This window comes from Ischnura elegans, chromosome 3 (genome assembly GCF_921293095.1).
Source record: "Ischnura elegans chromosome 3, ioIscEleg1.1, whole genome shotgun sequence".
NCBI classification, from domain to species: Eukaryota; Metazoa; Arthropoda; class Insecta; order Odonata; family Coenagrionidae; genus Ischnura; species Ischnura elegans.
In genome coordinates, this window is record NC_060248.1 from 125,823,982 (window position 1) to 125,843,962 (window position 19,981).

The window sequence follows — 19,981 nt, forward strand, 5'->3', positions numbered from 1 at the left end:
ATAGAGCTTTTCACCATGATTATGTCCTCAATCACCACCATGGTATGGTTGTTAGTTAATGATTTTTGCTAGGCAATTAGGATTTAGTCCTCTTAGTGCATAAGTCTTAATTGTCACGAGTAGGTGGTGGTTATAGACTGCCCTGTCATATCAGAGTTGTGAGATAAAGGGAAAATTTATAGCACTAAAGGATTGGTTAGGGATGTGTAATTGAAAAATATATGCATGCAGTGCTTTTTTGGTGATAACGCGTGTTCTTGATTCTTTTGCCAAGTTAGTTATTGTGCAAAAACCTATCTCCTACTACTCGTACCTTTGTTTACTTTTCACTTATTGGCTTCTTGTTATGCATGTTCAGGTTTGCATTTACACTATCCCTGGGAAAGGAATGGCTAATTACAGTAGAAATATATGCAGTCACAATCATGTTGGAGAAAGGATGATTAGAACCAATAGTTCAGTTGAATGATCTGATGGTGCTGTGTTACCCCTCCCTCATTGAAATAGCTGATCATTGGGTAGCTCCTAATCATTTTTCGTTGAAAATAGGTGTAAATTGTCTTGTGGATATATTGTTAGGGGACCCACAGTCACCCGTATAAAGACTAAAGATTAAGATGCTAATGTATGCCATGATCCATCGCCCTCTGGTCAGTGTGACATAGTTGTTGCTGTGGTGCAGTTCTGCTCTTGATAGGTTGACTTGTGCGTGGTACTGCTAGCTATTTGTCAGAGTACCAAGCATTTACAGTATCTTTTTGACTAGGTCGCAAGGTTATTCTCAGAATAATCTTGATATTATTTTCTTATGAAATGAGCACTCCTTAGACCTACATATTCGCTGGTTAGATGGAAGCTAAATGAGAGTGAAATATTCTCATAGATGGTGTCTTGGATGATTTCTTTTAATGTGATGTGTTACCTTTTTTCTTTTCTTTGCAATGACTTAACTACACTCCCAGTATTGAGAGAAGGGTTTTTCTATGATACATATTTCGATATTAATTCAAATAGGTGACTTCAGTTTACTTATATTATTATTCTAAACTTATCCACCACAGTAATGGTTCCCTGTTTGCGTAATAGTATAAGCAGAAAGATTGGCGAACAATGATTGCTGTGAATCGGTTCATAACAGATGCAATGTGTTTCTGTGGCTGTCATATTTGGAATGATTTGTCAAGACTAACTCTCCCTCTGCTCTGTAGGTGTGAACGAGTGCCGTTGGCTTCCACTTAGGAGTCAAAATCAAGGGAACAATCATTTTAGTCTGCACCATTGGAGTGAAGGCTGCTCCGTTTATTTATAAATTTTCCTTCCTTTTTTTTTTTTAATGTAAGAATTTTACAGCAATAGAGTGATTCTATGAGCCCTGTGCACCTGGTGGCTGGAGTATGCAATTGCCTGTGGTGGCTACTTTGTGAATGAAAAATATAGTCAATACATCATCTATTACCTCAAACTCTTCATAATCAAGAAAAAGTATGTTAGATTCCCTGATGTTAACGGTTTGGATAGTGATGCTTTTGTGAGAAGTGCATGGGCCATGGATAGGCAAACATTCCATTCCCAGTTCCATAGGTCCCTTGAGGAGTTGAGTGTGTGGCGGCATGCAATTATCACATTTGTTAATCTTTGGGGAATTTTAGTTGTGCTGAAGCGGACGTCCTGGTGGAGATTAAAGTGATCACTCTTGTTAGAAAGCTGTTGGTGGTGGTGAAACAGTCTCTTACCAGAGGATTAGTTCTGGATGTGCATTTGATGAAGTGCATGTTGCTTGAAGTTCACCTCTTCAATTGGAATAATTGGCTATCTTAATGTATTACATAGTGTGTAGCACATTTTACTCTTGGTTTAGGTTTTAATGCATCCATTCTCCAGGTCTCCTGAAGTGTCTGTTGCCTCAACCTGTTTTCTTGCAGCAGTATTATTGATAACCCCTGCAGGTGGGGGATAGAGAATACACCTGCAGCATCCCTGCTTGTCGTAGAAGGCGACTAATGGGGTGAAGGGTTAACATAGTGAAAGAAAAGTTGCTTCACTCCTTAATTAGATTTGTGTTTCCTGTGCGGTATGTTGATAATTTTTTTGGTAATGAGTGAAAGGACAACTTCCTGGCAAAACCTGACATGGTTAGGGAAATGCAGATATCTCAGAACATGAATATGTGGTAGGCAATATTAAGTTCTCACATGTTGATAATGTGGTACTTGTGGTAATGTGGAGGAAGGTGTCAATTGCTGGCAATGTTGTACTTTGCCTATTAGTGCAGTTGGGCTTCCATTAACAAAATAACTATAGCTAATCAGAATATTATTAATATTACAAGGACCAGACATTCCTTCCCATTCCTGTGGAACGATGTTCGGTATATGTAAGAACCGATGTGACTAATCAGTGACTTAAAAGCAAATGTTCCAAATTATTTCAGTCTTCTGTTTAATTATTGTTCTTCAGTGTGCTTTCTGACTGCACGATATGAATGCCAATTGGATATGGTGTTATTTTTGTGTAGCACACTGATAAAACGTACGAAGCTCTTGAGCACTCACAACAGTAATTTAAACCATAAGGAGGTGCAACTGTGAAAACAATGAGTTTAATGAGAGGATGACAAATATTCTATGGGCAAGCTGAAATACAACTGGATAAAGAAGTATATTTACATGAAGATGTTATGTAGCTGCAAACTCATCATGAGATCTAATTATTTTTTTATGATACCTGGAGAAGCTTCAATGAAGCAGTGCCTCTAAGCTGTTACTTTTAAACCCAATAATAAATATTTTATCTAGGTAAGATGGAGACTTGAACTTGAGTATAGTAGCGCTGAAACTTCATGCATTACTAGAGTATTTCCTATTATTAGGAAAAGGAAATAACTTGGCATGGCAAGTTTTGTGTTCTCTTATGGTGCAATAATTGACGAGCGAGTACTAACACAATCAGTACATGAAAAAAAAACTTCTTAGTCTGAGGAAAGAGATGGAATGAAAAGGTTAGGAAAGAATTTCACAGATTTCAAATATTGGGAATGGATATTACTTAAAAGGCCTTGATTTGCTGCCACTGAACAAGTGTATTCTTGGGAGGGGTCATCACTGCACTGGCATGAAGGAAATTTGAGACCCATTGCCTGCTAGGAATGAACATTAGATAGTGAACCTGATGGTCTGAGTTGAAGGAAATGAATTTTGTGAACCTAACACAGGGAAGATTGAAGTATGCATATACATGTAAATTGATGTAAAAGGAAATTTGCATTGTTGTAGCAATACAGAGTAGTACTGAGAAGTGATTGTAAGAAATAGTACGTTAAAGCTGGATTGAAGTGTAATGATTATATAAATTTGTGACAGAGTACCATGGAGGGTGGGTTGTTAGTAAACCTTTCATTTATGGTAGTCATGTTTTACAGGCCATAGATGATATTCTTTGCCTTTAAAAATTATCATAAGGCTGAATCCTTGAAATGTCCCCCACTTACCTGTGGGCTGTTATGTACCACCATAAACATCACCTTGCACAAGCAGAGCCAATACATATTTCATGCACATTTGATATGTGCAAAACTAATTAACAAAGTGCTCTGCCGTAGGATTGATAAGAAAGGTTTGTTTGGTGTAACTAAGACAATTTTGTTTTCAGGAGGGGAGCAGACCGCACCACCTTAATTTTACTTTACCGCACACTGGTGCGGTCGAAATTAGACTACGGCTCATTCGTGTATGCGTCCGCTCGCGAGACGTATTTGAAAGCACTTAATTCAGTGCACAACGCAGGTCTGCGACTATGCACTGGGGCGTTTAGGACCAGCCCGATTCCCAGTATATATACCGACGCAGGCGAGCCGCCTCTATGCTACCGAAGGACCTGGCTTCTTTGTAGCTACGTTTCCAAAATTTTAGCAATGACGAGTCACCCATGTTATAGTTTACTTTTTAAACCCCGTTTTATTAATGTTTTTAACCGAAGGACTAAAGCAACCAGACCAGTAAGCGTTCGTTTTAACGATTTTATTCGCGGATGCGAATTCACGCTACCTGAAGTGTATCCTGTTTCATTCTCGGAACACCCCCCTTGGATCACTCCCACTCCGGTGGTGAATATTCTTTCACGATCTCGACCGAAGTCTTCCACAACTCCCTCGGAGTACCAGCGTTTGTTTGCCATGTTCCGATGGAATCACCCCAACCTTACCCCCGTTTACACTGACGGTTCGAAAGATAACTCTGCTTGTGCATGTGCAGTGTTCTCCCCTATCCACGGGAACATCAGAGCAAAGCTTCACCCGATGTGCAGTGTACACACGGCGGAGCTTTATGCCATAAGGACAGCTCTAGAAGCCCTAGGTGACCACGGCGGCTCCTTTGTCATATGCACTGACTCCAGGAGCTCGCTACAAGTCATCTCTGGCTTCTCACCCGTGCACCCGATCGTGCAAGAAATACACTCTCTCCTGCTGACCCTTTCGAGAAAGGGTTTGAATATCCATTTTCTGTGGGTACCGGGACATGAGGGGATAGCCGGGAATGAGATAGCAGACGCTATGACCAAGGAAGCTCTGAATAACGAAGTTCTTGTCTCAACGCTGGTTCCCCACGAGGACTTACGAGCATCTCTAAGAAACGTGGTATTTGGAAAATGGAGGGAGTCATGGAGGATCCTAAATAACAACAAGCTCCGTGGCATCAAGGACATGGTAGCAGCGTGGCCCTCCTCAGCTCGTAGTAATCGGAGAGAGGAAGTAGTACTTACACGATTGAGGATAGGGCACAGCCCCCTGACCCATGCGTATCTCTTTACTGAAGAGAAGGAACCTCCCTAATGTGGGGATTGTAAATGTCCATTAAGTATTAGACACATCATGCTAGATTGTGTTAAGTACCGCGAAGCGCGAAGACGAAATAATCTAGGGGGAGACCTAAAAACCCTTTTAGGAGACCACCCTACCAACTTAATCTGTACATTTCGGTTTCTCAGAGAAATAAACATTTTTAATAAAGTCTAATTATGTACACTTTCAACGAAGACATCAGATGCAGTAGATTACTTTATACATAACTTTTGTAATTAAATAGCACAGTAGTGGTGCAAAATGACCTTGCCGTCGACGCACCCTAAATCCAAATACTACTACTACTATGTTTTCAGGAAATTCCTATGCAGAATTAGGTAGGATATTGTTCAATTGTGAAATGCTGGCCGATAGTACCTTAATCTACTTTAGGTCCTTGAAACAGGGTTTCATATTTATAAATTGCAAAATCAATTTTACTTCTGATCTCTGGCACCATTTCTCCTACAAACCCTCACTCCTGTACCAAGAGCTGCTAATTTGATGCTGAGCACCATCATAATGGAGATATACACTACATGAGAAATATTGCCACCAACAGCTCAAGAAAACCCTCATAATTCCCCGTGTACCAAACTTATTGCTGAAAGAGGGAGGAAAATATGGAGTAGCTTGTAATACCTTGCCCTAACAACAACGCTAATAAATAAGGGCAGGGACTGAGAGAGATTGAGCACAAAAATCATTAAGCATATTTTATTTGCAGTCGATTCATAGGTTGTAGGGTGGGATGTTTACATTAAAAACATGCAGAAAAGGGCTAGTCCGTGCAAGTCCAAAAATATCTAGAAATGACCTTCAGGAAGTGCCTCTGTGGAGGAGAGCAGAGATCCTGTCTCCCTCCCTCCATTACAACACTATTCAAGAAAAAGCACAGGGAAACCACTTGTGCAAGAATGGCATTACTTGAATTTTTTGGGACCCATGACCCCAATCCGTAAAACTTGATACAGATACAAAAGTTAACATTCAGTTTATCCTCAAAATGGATTATTATTTTTTTTTTAAAGTGATATTTCTGACGACTGTGTGTTATATCGCAACATGCATTTGTCTTTTTATATTTTTATTTCCTTCATTATTACTTTTAAACCCTCTTTATCAAGTCACCACAGGGTAGGCGGTGTATTGATACAACATTCAGTTTCCATTGAATATCACTTAAAAAGGTTAGTGGGGTCAACTTAGACAAAGTTGGTGTTTTAAAAATTGAATATAATAATACACAAGGCAGTTGAATATTTTACATGAATACCCTAACTTGGGGTAACTTTATTATGTCAATTTTCAAATTCAACCACCTACCACTTCACAACCCAGTAACTTTAAAACAAAAAAAGAAAAGCACCAAAAATAGGGGTTTGTCGTTAAACTTTCATTTTACATAAAACATTTTCATTGAACATGTGCATAAATTATAATTTTTTAAGAGGGTGGCTTTTGTTACTCCCTAATGTAACAAAAACCACAATTTTAAATCAACGGCTGGCTTATGTTAGATTAAATGTGGGTAAAAAACATACTATGTACATTTTAGTTGTTTTATTGATTAAAGCTGTTTTAAAGTTTTCAATTTCAAAGAAAAAAATGCATTAAAAGCGTATGCATGCCTATCCCTAGAAGTGCACACTTCACGCACTACACACTGGGGTCCGGCGGCCCTCAGGCTATTTTTAAATATTTTTTCTATAACACAAAGCATGCAAATTACTGTGACTCTCACACTTCGTAAAACACGAAAAGGAATTTAAATTGGGGTGAGCTACCCATAATTCGCTTTTTGAAAAAGGAACAAAGTAGAAAAAATTTGTGTGAGTGTGCACTTCTGGGGCTATAAAATAATCAATATTTAAGAATAAATGGAAAAGTGTGATGGTTTGTTGTTATTTTTATAGGGGTGACAATAGTGATTATATGAAAGACCTTAATGTCCGTCACATCATCAACATGAGGGAAAACATAATTCTGCACTCTTTCTAAAACTTTTACTGAGAGTTTTCTCTTCAGGATTGGTCTTGAGTATGAGCATAGAACTGTTTATTCACTTGTTTTTTTGTGTTCCTGCTAAATGTAAGTTCCACAATTACCTACATGCAAAATTGGCCTCGGAACTGTAGAAAGGAAAATACTCAAATGGCCGTATTATTATCCTTTTTACGTCTTAGCACTTTCAGCCTCGTGTTGTAAGTGCATTTGGTTTTTCCTTCAGCACGCAGAAAATACCTGTACGTGTGGTTTCCTCGTCCCCTTGCTGATCCCCGACGACGCTCCCCTCGGAGCAATTTTATTCTCCCGGAAGATTGTAGCCATCTGTAGGTGAGTGAATGTGTGACTGCTTATTGAGTGCGTGTGTTTTCACAATTAACCAGCTATCCCTAACAGGCCCATCCTGTGAAGATTCCCGGTTTTTTGTGGAGCGAGAATCCTTAGTGGAGGTCCCTACAGCCCCCACGAAGGATCTTGTTGTGTATGGGCTTTCCGGTTGATAGGCTGGTGTTTGGTCCCTGCGGTGAATTTCTCCCCCTTCCCGCACACCAACACAGTGAAAAATCTTGACTTGCAAGGTGGACGAGCAGTGGGAGAATTATACGGCCATTGGAATATTTTCCTTTCTCCACATTTACAAACGTATCTGGTTTTGCGCAAAACAATTTCTCGAATCCATCTTCAATCATTAATCATATAATGTAATAATGTCTCGTATTACACGTAATAATTGAATCTTAACGGTAATTGAAGTTTTCCTGCACTCGATCCACATTCCCCTGATAGGGCTTCAATAAACCTACAGCAAGAGGAAAAGCACCATCCCCCACAAGGTGGTATTGGGGAGGTATATCACCGCCTGTCAGTTTGTCCCACAGGGAACTTCCACGCAGGACCCACGAGTCATTTACCCTATCCGGGAAGCCAACGTGGGTATAGATGAACCTAAAAGCATAACATTCCATCTGAAGAACGGACAAACAAAGAAAGATTCGGTTCCAGAAAATGCCAATGCTTTCCAGTATCGACGGCTATGCCGTATGTACTCGGCCCAGGGGTAAGCCGGGACTCAAATCCGAGCGAGATTTAACGTGGGCTCTTGCTCTTGGCGTCGGGTATCAATGATAGCACATACTTAGCATTTTAATAAAAAGAAAAAGGAATTCTACCTTTGGAAGTTGCTATGGCACCGGAAACCCTCGGTGATGCGGGAGGCATGAGAAGGCTGGGGTCGGGCGGCGGCTACGGACAGACTGGCAAATACTGGGCTAGCTGCAGATAGAGCGCGAGTAATTTCCCGGGGGGGGAAGGGAATGTGAACTCGGAATTTCGCAAGTACGGAAAATTGTCGCCCTCCTGTAGGGCCTGAGAGCAAGGAACGAAGAGAGTGAAAGCAAAAAACAAGAGAGCCTGTGAGGCGGGTGCTGACAAGCCAAGCAGGCGCGAGACAAAAGTTATAAGAAAAATCACGACGTGCACAATCACGCCTTACCTGAACAGAACTTCACCCCGAAGTGTGGTCTATTCTTCAAGATTTACTTTTATAGTGTCTCTCGAATGACGTAGAGACGTTCGAAAAGCCAAGGTTCCGCGTATCTCGCGGAAACACATCTTTCAAACTAAACCCTTCTTTCGAAAGGTTAAAACCCGCGAGCGTTCTATTAATTGTATTTATTTCTTATTTTCCAACCGTTCGGCCATCGCCTTCCTTCTCCATTCTCCCGGATTATTTAATTATTGAAGGAGTTGCTCACATACAGCATTTCTGCCAATTTATGGTGACGCAATAACAAACATGAAATTTTAACATAAAAAATCTGAACAAAGAGTACAGGCATAAGATAGTAAAGAACAAAATAGAAGGAACGAGGAAAGGGAGGTGGAGATGGAGGTTTATTTATTAGCCGAGGAATGGGACATGGCGAGTTTGACAAATAAGTTTAATGGCAGAAAAAACGGATCAATATTGTCTGGTAATGAGTTGAGCAGGGAGAAAAAGCGGTGTTGGAGTGAGCGCTTAACCAGGGATAGTCTAGGGATCGGCGTATGGAGTAAGGAATGTGTACGAGTGGGTCGGCAAGACACTCTGAAATAAATGGATGAAAGCAAATCAGGACAATCAATGTGTGAATTTAGAATATTGTAAAAAAGTTTTAAATCTGTTTTAATCCTTTGTTGGCAGAGATCAGTGATTGATAGAAAAGATAGGAGTGAGCTGGTGGACATGTCACGTAAGTGGGGAACTCTGTGTCTCACGATTCTGGCGAAGAAGCAGGTCATACTGTCAAGAGAGGTGAGGTTAGAGGGAGCTGCAATGGACCATATGGGAGAGCAATATCCGGCGACTGGAAGGATAAATGCCGAAAAGTGTGATTTTAGAGCTGTGGGATCGGTTATTTCTGTGTAGCGGTAGAGGAGACCTAAAAGTGACATAGCTTTGCTCTTGGTTAAATAAATGTGTTCCGAGAAGTTAAGTTTAGTGGCAGTTATGACGCCTAAATCCTTCACAGCCGAAACACGTTGAAGATGCTCGGAATTAATTGAATATTGAAAAGTAGAAGGGGATTTTTTAAAGAGAAATCGAAAGGGATTTCCTTTACCGAAATTTAAGTGTAGCTTCCAACTATTGCTCCATTTTGCCGTCACGTTTAAAGAATTTTGAAGTACTATGCAGTCCGAGGTAGTTTGAATTTGCTTAAATAGTTTACAGTCGTCCGCGTAAAAAGAGTATGTGTCTGGGATGGAGGCAAAAGTGTGGCTAGATCATCGATGAAGAGGCTAAATAAATATAGCCCCAGGACACTACCTTGAGGAACTCCTGGTGTTACCGGGGACCAGTTAGAGGAGGTACCAGAAAGTATAACTCTTTGGAATCTATTTGTAAGAAAGGATATGAGGAGATTGAGAAAGGTTCCATGCACGTTGAATCGTTGACTAAGCTTGTTAAAGAGGAGGGTATGGTCGAGTGAATCGAAGGCTCTGGAGAAATCAAGGAATATGGCGTCGAGTTGAGAATTTTATGCTATTGAGTTGACAGCATGGTGATGGAATACAGATAGGTTAGTAAGAAAGGAACGATTAGGAAGGAAACCATGCTGATTGTTCGATAGGCTATGGGATGTAAAGTAATGTTATGTCCTATTTTATGACAAACAGGACTCTTTGCGCACCGTCCTCCACCTCGCAAATAGCCCTGTCCTTCGCGAAATATTCTGTAAATGGTCTCCGAATTTCGGGCCATTACAATACTCCCTCCTTTCGCGAAATCGAGCAGCCTCCGACGAGGCTATTCGCATTTTATGTGCGCGTATGAGACTTCTTGTTCTCAGGTAGGTCTCCCTTTTTTATTTTATTCATACTCATTCCTCTCGTGGAAATTTACAAAACAGTGAAAGAAGAAGGAAAGTACAAATAAATAGAAATATGGGTTTCAATAGGTTTCCGCAAAAAGGACAGCAAAAGATGTATCATTCATGAGAAAGGGCAGAGGAAAATTCACAAAAAATACAAGTCGCTGTCCCATAAAAGTTATCATATATTTAATGTATAAAAAAGTATCCCCAAAATCACATAACACACGTTCGTCCACAAAAACAAAAAAAATTATAAAGAAATAAAATGTTCACTTGTCGCGACACAATATCCATGGGCAACGGCACTAGTCCCTTTCCACACGGAGGGGGTGGCACAGATATACGCTGAGGTCGGGCGCCCCGGGCAGCCGGCCGAAGGGCAGCACAACCTCCGTTTCCTCATCATCACCTGTTATGACGGCCAGCATCCTGGCCGTCGTCGACTACTCAGCACACAGACGGGCTCTTCAGTCGCTTGGTCTTCGGACAGCAAAAAACACGGAAAGAGTAGCACGAAGTGACCGCGCCGTAGGCGCGAACTTGTCAGCTGTACCGGTGAGATATTTCTCACCCCAACCAGCCAGTTAACAAATGAAGACAATAAATGGCGTGCGTGTATCGTTGTCGGTGTAGTGATTTGTTCGCGAGAGAGAAACTTAAAATTAGACTAAACATTGACGATTACACTGTAATCTGAACAATAATATTTTACATGGCATTACATTAAGAAAGTGATGAGTACAATGTTCACATAGATTTTTTTTTCTCCTGCAGTGGTTTAATTCTTTTATGTTTTTTTATTATATTTTTTGTAAACATATATATTTTTTTTCGATTTTTTATAGTACAATATGTACTATCTTTTGTCCTTTTTTTTTTTGATTGGATATAATTTTTTTCTTTATTATTTATTTTTTTTTGATGTTTTTTGTATAATAGTTAATATATATATATTTTTTTTCAGGATTATTTTTTTTACCACTGCGGTATATATATATATATTTTTTTTTGGACATATGCATACTAGAGTTTTATGAGGAGAGCCAGTTATGGACAGTTGGCTGTGGAACAAAAAGATTTAAATGCAGTTTCGGAATAAGTTGATAATTAGTTAAAGTACTTAAAAATTAGTAATAGATGACGGTCTAAAGCTATAAGATTTGGAAGAAGATAGGAAAGACTCATAGAAGAGTGATTTGGTGAGGCAGTGTATACTTTGTCGGGATACTTGGGTCGTAATCCCATATGTCTGTAAGTAGTGTGTTATTCGTGCCCTGCAGCCTGGACTTAAAATTATTTACAAGGGCGGAAATGAAGTCGTTCATAGTGGGAATGTTGTGAGCGGAGAGGACGTCGGACATACGAATGAGTCGACTGATACGGAGAAGGTGCCGGAGAGACTTATTTTGGAAAGTTTCCAGTTTCTGACGGATGCTCTTATTTTTCGCATAGATCTCACACGCGTATAGTACAATTGGGCGGACAATTGATTTATACAATCTGGCTATTGACTGATGGGAAAGGGGAGAGGTGGGGGAGCAGAGGCAAGAAATTGCCTGTCGGACTCCGATGGCTTTGGAGATAACGGATCGTAGGTGGTGGGTAAAGGTAAGCTTGCCGTCAAGAATGACGCCGAGAAATTTGTGCGTGGTAGCTCTTGGAATCTTCAGTTTGTTGATGTGTAGTGTGGTTTGCGGGAAGTGTTTTTGTCGACGTGAGAAGTGTAGATGAGTGCTTTTCGTTGCGTTTATTCTGATTTTCCAGGTTTTTGTCCAAGTATGAATAAGGTTTAAGTGTCTGTTGAGTTTCCTGATGTTTGCGTCTCCTGTACGAGACGACGCTGCGATGGCAGTGTCGTCAGCGTACATGTGTAGTGATGTTTTAGGTGTACTTGGCATGTCGTTGACGTATAGTGTGAATAGCAGCGGACTCAGCAATGAGCCCTGTGGAACGCCAGCTTCCATAGGCCTAAGGGAAGAGTTGACCATGCCTTCGGCGACACAGAATTTTCTATTAAGGAGGTAGTCGGCGAGGAAATGAATGTCGGAGGGAGGGAATTGGAGAAGGTTTAGTTTATAGAGGAGAACCTTGTGCCATACTCTATCAAATGCACGCGCGACGTCAAGAAATACCGCGTCCGTCGTGTGTCCTCGATTGTATGCATGGCTTATTTTTTCCACCAATCTCAGGATTTGGTGAGTAGCCGACATCTTTCGTCGAAAACCGAGTTGGTCTGGACGAACTATTTTTTTCTGAGTGACAAAGGATTCCAGTCTTGCCAGGATAAGAGCTTCAAATACTTTGGATAAATTTGACAGCAGGGAAATAGGTCGGCTGTTGCCTGGGATTTTTGGATCTTTTCCAGTTTTTGGAATTAGGATTACTCTCGCGTGTTTCCATTTTGAGGGAAAATGGGAGAGGGAGTAGATGTGATTGAAGAGATCAGAAAGGAGAGCATTGAAGTGGTTGCTGCGGCTGGCATCTCAATTGGAGGTTATTTATTTGATCTAGGCCGGGGGCCTTTTTGGCAGGGAGAGTGGCAAGAATAGTACGGACAGATGAAGGGGAGGAAATCAAAATGTTATTGTCAGTTGCTGGAAGGCGATCACAAAACCAATTTACTTTGAATTCAATGGGAGAACGTGTGGAATCTAATGAAGTGACTGTTTGTAAGTGATCGGCTTGGATTTCTACTTTAACTTCAGGATCAAAGATTAGACCTTGGTCTGTGGAGATTGGAACGTGTGGATTTTTTTGTTTATTTTTTAGGCCTTTGATAGTTCTCCAGATTGGGAAAGAATCGTGGAATGAGTTGTCAGAGTTTTCTGGTTTTTGGTTTTCAAAAGTTAGTTTGGAGATATGATTTTCCCAGTGTTGTTGATTGAGTTTAACTATGGACGTTTTGACTGAGTTGGCAAGTTTGTTATATGCTGCTTTGTCAATTTTGCTTCGGTACTGTTGCCAGACACGACGAGCGGTGTTGCGGCGTTTGATAAGTGACACTAGGTACTCAGGGAATCTGCGGGATTTATGAACACGGGCAGGAAAGGACTTGGTGGCGCGCTCTTTGGCGGAGGTGAGGGCGGAGGTAATGAATTCAGTTCGATTCTCGATTGCTTCGGGGGAGGGGTCGGAGATGAGAAGTTCGTTTTCGAGAGATTGGTCGAGAACTGAGAGGAATTTGTCCCAGTCGGTAACAGCAACAGAACGAGGCGGAGAAATTAATTTAGAGAGAGAGAGAGTGAGAAGAATAAAGGCATATGATCAGAAGTGAAAGAATAAACTATTGACGGATGGAAAAGAAAAGGAAGGTTGAAAGAAATACCGAAATCTATTACGTCACACGAGCGTGGGGCGTAATGAGATGGTTGTAAAGGAGCGAGAATTGCAAAATCCTTTTTACGGATGAAAGAATAGAGAGTTTTGCCGTTCGCATTCGTTTTGTTGCTATTCCAACTGGGGTGTTTGCAATTCCAGTCACCGAAGAACAGCCCATTAGGACTAGTAGAAAACAGGCGCTCAAGAGACTCAATGGTGATTCTTTTGCTTGGCATGTGGTAGACAGAGTAGATGTTAATGGGACCGGCTTTAGTGTTGATTTTGACTCCAAGAGCTTCGAAGACTTCGGGGTTGGGAGAATTGAGAAGGGAATGGGTTAGGTTTTTGCTGACTAAAACTGACACTCCACCGCCCCTGGTGTTGCGGTCCAATCTGTATATGTGATAGTGTGGTGAATGAAAAGAATTATGCGGTTTCAAGTGAGTTTCTTGCAAAAGGATAATGTCTATGTTGTTGTCGACGGCATATTGAAAGAGTTCGTGTTTTTTATTCAATATGCCGTTGCAGTTCCAAGAAATGACTTTAAGCTCGTTGGGTTGCGTGGTGTGTGTATTCATTGTGTGGTTTGGAGAAGCATCAGTTCCTTGAGAAGAAATATTTTCTTCTCATTGTCAGTGGCGAGGGCGGAAAGTTTTGCAGTGATTGCAGTAAACCACGTGAGTAGGTCACTGCTCTCATTTGCGGTCGGTGGGGTAGGAGCGGAAGGTTGAGGCTGCGGAATAATGGAAGGAAATTGGTTGCTAGAGGTGACAGCGGCGGCGAACGAATGAGGGAGAGCAGGAGGAGGAGTGGAGCTTTGGTTTACGGTTGTCTTGCGGCGCGCGTGGAAGGCAGCCTTGGCTTCCTTGTGTTTCACGCAGCCGAGGTAGGTGGCAGGATGCTCGCCGTCACACAATGCGCATTTGGCAGGTACGGAATCTGGCTTGGTGCACTCGCGCCAGAAATGATTTTCCGCGCATCTGTGGCATCGAGGTTGCATAGAGCAGTGATTTTTGGAGTGCCCAAATCCCTGACATCGATGGCATTGCAGGGGCTTGGCGGGTTTTTTATAGTCACTGATTGTGACACTCAGCCCTGTGACATATTTGATGTCCATGAAAAGAGTGACGTTAATGGAAGGATCTGTGGTGACATGGCAAACGTTAGTGTTGTAGCGGGCCACTGCATTGTGGCCTTTTTGCCGCTGTGAAACAGAGGGTCTGGTGGAGGTAATGCGGGTAACGGACAGGACGGGAAAGCCTTGGTTTTGCAAATCTTTTAAGATTCGCGCGTCTGACACAGATGGAAAAACACCACGAAGGGCGAATTCCCGGCGTTTATTTTCTGCAAGCTGGTAGGTGGTGAATGGAATTTGCAGTTCAGTCAGGGCCGATTTTGTGTTATTGAAGTCCTCTACAGAGTGACATTTAATAATCGCCGAATTTAAACCGGACGCGTGAGAGATCGGTGGCGAGGAGCAGACTGAGATGATGCTATTGTGAATTTCCGGCCATTTTGCCGTATCAGCGACTCGTATGGGAGGGATCTTGGGGCGCTTTGGCGCAGGAGGTAGATCGGATTGACTCGTGGAAGGACGCGGACCTGAAGGATCGTTGTCAATAGTTGGCTCAGTAGAGCGGATGGAGTACTGATTAGAAATTGGAGTGGGAGCGACTTCTGAAGTGGAAGCGGTAGCTACGGAAATGGAAGCCGAAGTGGCTTCGTTTTCATCGGAGGAAAGCAGTTGGTATCTATTGGTTATAGTTAACGGAGTATTAGCTGGAGTTTCTGTTTTGTTTTTCTTTTGATTTTTGCTGCGGGTGACAGCAGGGGAAATTACGGTGGAATTGTCCAGGCTGTTACAGGGGGCAATTTTTTCCTGAGACTGACTGGTCAGGGGAGCTTTGTTTGAAGCGACAGGAGTTACGGATGTAACTTTGGCTTGGCTTGTCTTGCGGGAGGTGAATTGAGTGGCTGAATGAGCATGCGTGATAGGGCATGGCGCCGGCGTTTTGGAAGTGATCTTGGGAGGAGCTGCTTCGTTGGCTGAGGAATGCTGGACGGCTGCCTTTTCTTTCCCATCGGCTATGCGCCGAAGCTTCGTGATGGTCCCCTTAAGGACCGCAGCGGCCTCAGTCCCATACAAGGCTGACAGTCGCTGGATGTCCGCGATGAGGTCAGTCGTACCGTTGTCATCCGGCGCCGCCGACTCCGGCAGGGAGCCAGCGGCGACGGAGTTGGCCGCCATAGCGGCCTTTTTGGCGTTAAGAGGGCAGGAAGGGGGCCTAATACCCTGACGTGGGGACCCGGCCGTTTCCCCCGGGCGGTGCTATGAGCGATACTAGCGGCTCAGAATGCCCGGGGTAGCGGCCGAGAACGACCGGGGATGGTCACCTTGTGCAAGGGGGCGACACCCGGAGGTGAGAACCGCAGTGGCCGAGCTTGAAATTAGGAACAAACTCGGCCAGCCGCGGCCCCCCGGTTGGTCCCTAAAGATGACGGAAGGGAATATGAAGAATCGGCAGTCGCTTGTTGATGTTTGCCGACGAAGTCCAAAATTGGCCCTCTTTAGGTCCTCGGATCCTGAGTTGGTGGCGTTTCCTTCCCGTACGCTGACGCGGGTCCAATGGAAAGGCTTCCTCGCTTGCCGGGGTTTGGCCGGACAACGCTGAGAGCGTCCTCGACGGTCCGGGCGGCGGATGCCGTGCCACAAGCGGTGACGCGTGTCCCTCGATGCCGATGAGGTCCCTCGTTGGCGGCGTGCCGCGTCGAAGTGACCAAGGCTTGACCAAGCAGAGGAGAATAATCAAGTAAGCTTTGGAGCACCCCAACAAGTTAGCAATTGGAAAATCATTCGAAAATGAGCGATGTCTCACGGAAAGAGTTTCGTATCTGAGGTAGAAGACTGGGCCGCTGAGGTTGCACCTCTCATGGCGTTCCATTGGTCGGGCGGCATACCCCAGATCCTCCCTCCATTGATACGGGTCGGCCTCCCAGGGTAGTCCGTAGACCACCACCCAGTACGCCTTCCAAATCTCGGCCGCCCTCCACAACATCTCCGTCGTTTCAGCCGTGGGCATTATAACTATTAATAGTACAGTGGTACCTTGAGATACGAATTTAATTCGTTCTGTGATTATCGTCGTATGTCAAAAAATCTTATCTCAAAGCAATTTTTCCCACTTAAAATAATGTAATATGCATTAATGCGTTCTAGCGATATGAAAATAAACCAAAACACAGTTAAATTACATATAATATACACAATTTGTATAGAAATAAACGATTAATAAAATTTTTTATTAATTAATTTATTAATATATTAATTAGCAACACTAAATGTTTATTAATCATCACTTTAACGTCGGGCCTTTCTGGCCTCACTTTCCCGACTTTAACTGCGTGGCAAATGTTTGTTTATGTGATGTTTGCCGGCGGGTCTACATTAGCATCGAAATCATATTGTGACCGCTGTTGCTTCTCTAAATAACAATCCCTCAATAAATTATGCAGGCAGCATGCTATTATTATCAGTGTTTCGCATATTTAAGGAGTAATCGATGTTGGTGGATAACACACAAGTAACACATGACTTAGAAGCCCAAATGCCTTTCTCGTTACTCTACGATCAAGAGTTATCCTGTAATTTAATATAGTTTTTGCTCTGTCCGCCCGAGATGTTACTTTTTATATGGCTTCATTATGTGTTTGTGTAATTTAAACGCTTCATCTCCAACGATAACATGGGGCAAAAGCTTATGACACACTTATGTCTTTCATCTGGCGGGAAAATTTTCCAGATAGAACTGTTTGATTTATAGAATATGCCACTGTCCCCTTCTTTTCCATATGATCCGGCATCTCTGGCCATAAACTTACAAAAGAAAGATTGTTTCTTTACTGGTCTTATTGCATCATGCAGGAAAAGCATTCCGTCACGACTATTTAGAAGGGAATTAATTTCTTCCGAGAGTGCTTGCACATTCAAGGAAGGTGGTGTATTGCCGATGTCCCTTAGTCTATAAGAGCCCTGGACACTTGTTCCCAAGGTACACATTCCCTAATTTCATCATCCTCACATTCACGCTCGTAAGCGCGTAGCACAAAATTCAAGTAGATTCAAAAATTTTCGCGCACACGAGGACCACTCGCTCCGCTCTTCCCATCGGAGTCGATTACATTCGGCATAGTTCAAAAGTCCGCACCACGAGGCTTCAGCTAGGTATGGAGTGGAAGGTTCATTCTTATGATTTGCTTGCTCCAATACTAGGGACTTTACACCATATGTTGTCTTTAATTTAAAAATACACTTTCCGATGGGGATTTTATGAGGCACAACGTCACTGTAGAAATAAGAGGCGATAAGATTTTCATTCTTCACCAGCTCACACCAGTCCGTATATTCTAATTTGACGCAAGAACCACCAACCTTGCCAATCGTGATGAAAAGAGGGCAGGTCCTCACGTCAACTCCAAGTGTAACTCTCTTTGAATTGCTACAATTCACTTTATATGAGCATTCCAGTAGGGCCTGAAGATCAGGACGACGATTCTTCATTGTGTTGAAGCACACTACGTTGTCGTTGGAAACATTTATTGTTATGCCCCGCACTTTACATACCCTCTTCTCAAAGGCAGCGTCAGACTTGGAACGGACTACATATGCCTAGTTTTTAGGACCTCCTGATACGAACTCTGATATATAGCACCTATCTTAAAGGGGGGAGATCTCGTATGTCATATCCCCCGGAAAATCACCTACAGAAGGTGACCATTCCCCAGGACGCTGAGTGAAGATCACAGAGTCGGTATCATGGTAGAGTGTGCGCCTGTCTAATTTTTCCAAGTAACTATACAGCTCAAGTCGAGCATGTGCCGTGGTATAATTTGCGAGCACTACGTTGCTGCTTTGTGCGGGTGAAATGACTTCGTCGACCTCCTCCCAGTGAGCGTAGACGACTTCGTCATTGACCTCGATCACCCTTGACACCTCAGTATTTGGGCTTGTGAGTAATGAATACAGTTCATCGATCTTTCTGATGACACCGGTGCGAGAAAGATTCTCCCTCTGCCCAAACTTTCCCCAAAAGCTGTTCAACATGAGTTTTGAAAGGGAGCGTCTTCCGCCGTTAAATTCGATGTTATCACCGTCCAAGGCGATTCCTTCTCTCTCGTGAAACTATTTAAGGTATCTTCTTTTCTTCTCATCAGATGTACACCAACTAGGCATTCCTTAAAACCAAACTAAACATTCGTTTAGTTTGGTTTTAAGGAATGTTACTATATATCCTGAAAAAAGTCCTGTCTCCCGAGATTACTCAGTAGTGTCATAGTGCCATGCTTCCTGCATTTTGAGTATCTTGTAGCCCATACTGACTGCTTTCTTTGCCTCGTTAGTCAACCATGTTCCTTCTAGAGCTCTCTCAGCCTCGCCATGGTTACATGAGTCCTGATTCTCTATCAACGGGCACTCACCGCGAAGAGGGAAAAACAGTTTTCCGTTTGCCTTCATAGGCAGGACCGGCAAATAAAGATCTGTAGGAGGGAGCACATTGCACTTTACCAGGCCTTCCACTGCCTCCATAGGCGGACAGTCATCACCCACGTACACAATGGGATGTCCAACTGGGTATTTTTTGTATTTGTTCACGAATGGATACAGTGAGCATATTTTAATGTATCTTATCTCCTGTATTGCCCCCTCATTGTGGTAAAGTTTTATAGCGTTCGTCCTTCCGCCGTAGAACGCATCGCGAGGGTTCAGAGGAGCTGATCGATTCCCATTTCTGAGTCACTTTGTAGCCTCGGTCTGTTAAAAAATTTCATTTTCTTCGGAGACGTGTCGAATCTGGACTGCTTTTTCTCGGCGCAATTATTTAAAATGGGTCCTTGCCTGTTTTGGTAGCATCCAGGGCATCCGTGGTAGAAGCGGGCAATGAAATTCGAAAATTTCATTGCCTGCTTCGAAAAACTCATCTGCCTTCTTCCCCAGTTTCTTAATATCCCTCACGTTGGCCGCGTGCTGAATGTTGATAGCGCGCTTTCTTTCTTCGGCGAGGGGGCACAAGATTGCCTCTCGAGGTTGCTCGTCACCACTGCGATAGCCTCCTGGAGGGATAGTGGCTATTTCCTCGGCCTTGAGGTACGGAAAACGTGCATGCATGCACTTGCAATAGTGAGGGCGATAGGGGTCTGTATCATTATGAGATGAGAACTCCCGGCGGAAATTCACTCCGGCCAATCGTATGTTATTTACATCTTGTATGCAGTACCTTTCCTGCCAAGAACAAAGGATAGAATTATTGCCTCATTCACCCACCGTTTTTTTTTCTTTTTAATTTTTTAATTTTAATTAATAATTTTTAATTTTATTTTCACAAAATTTGCTACAAAGAATACAAATGTCCAACTTACATTAATTTTTAATGTAGTCCTTTCATATTATCATACAACAAATTGATAAACT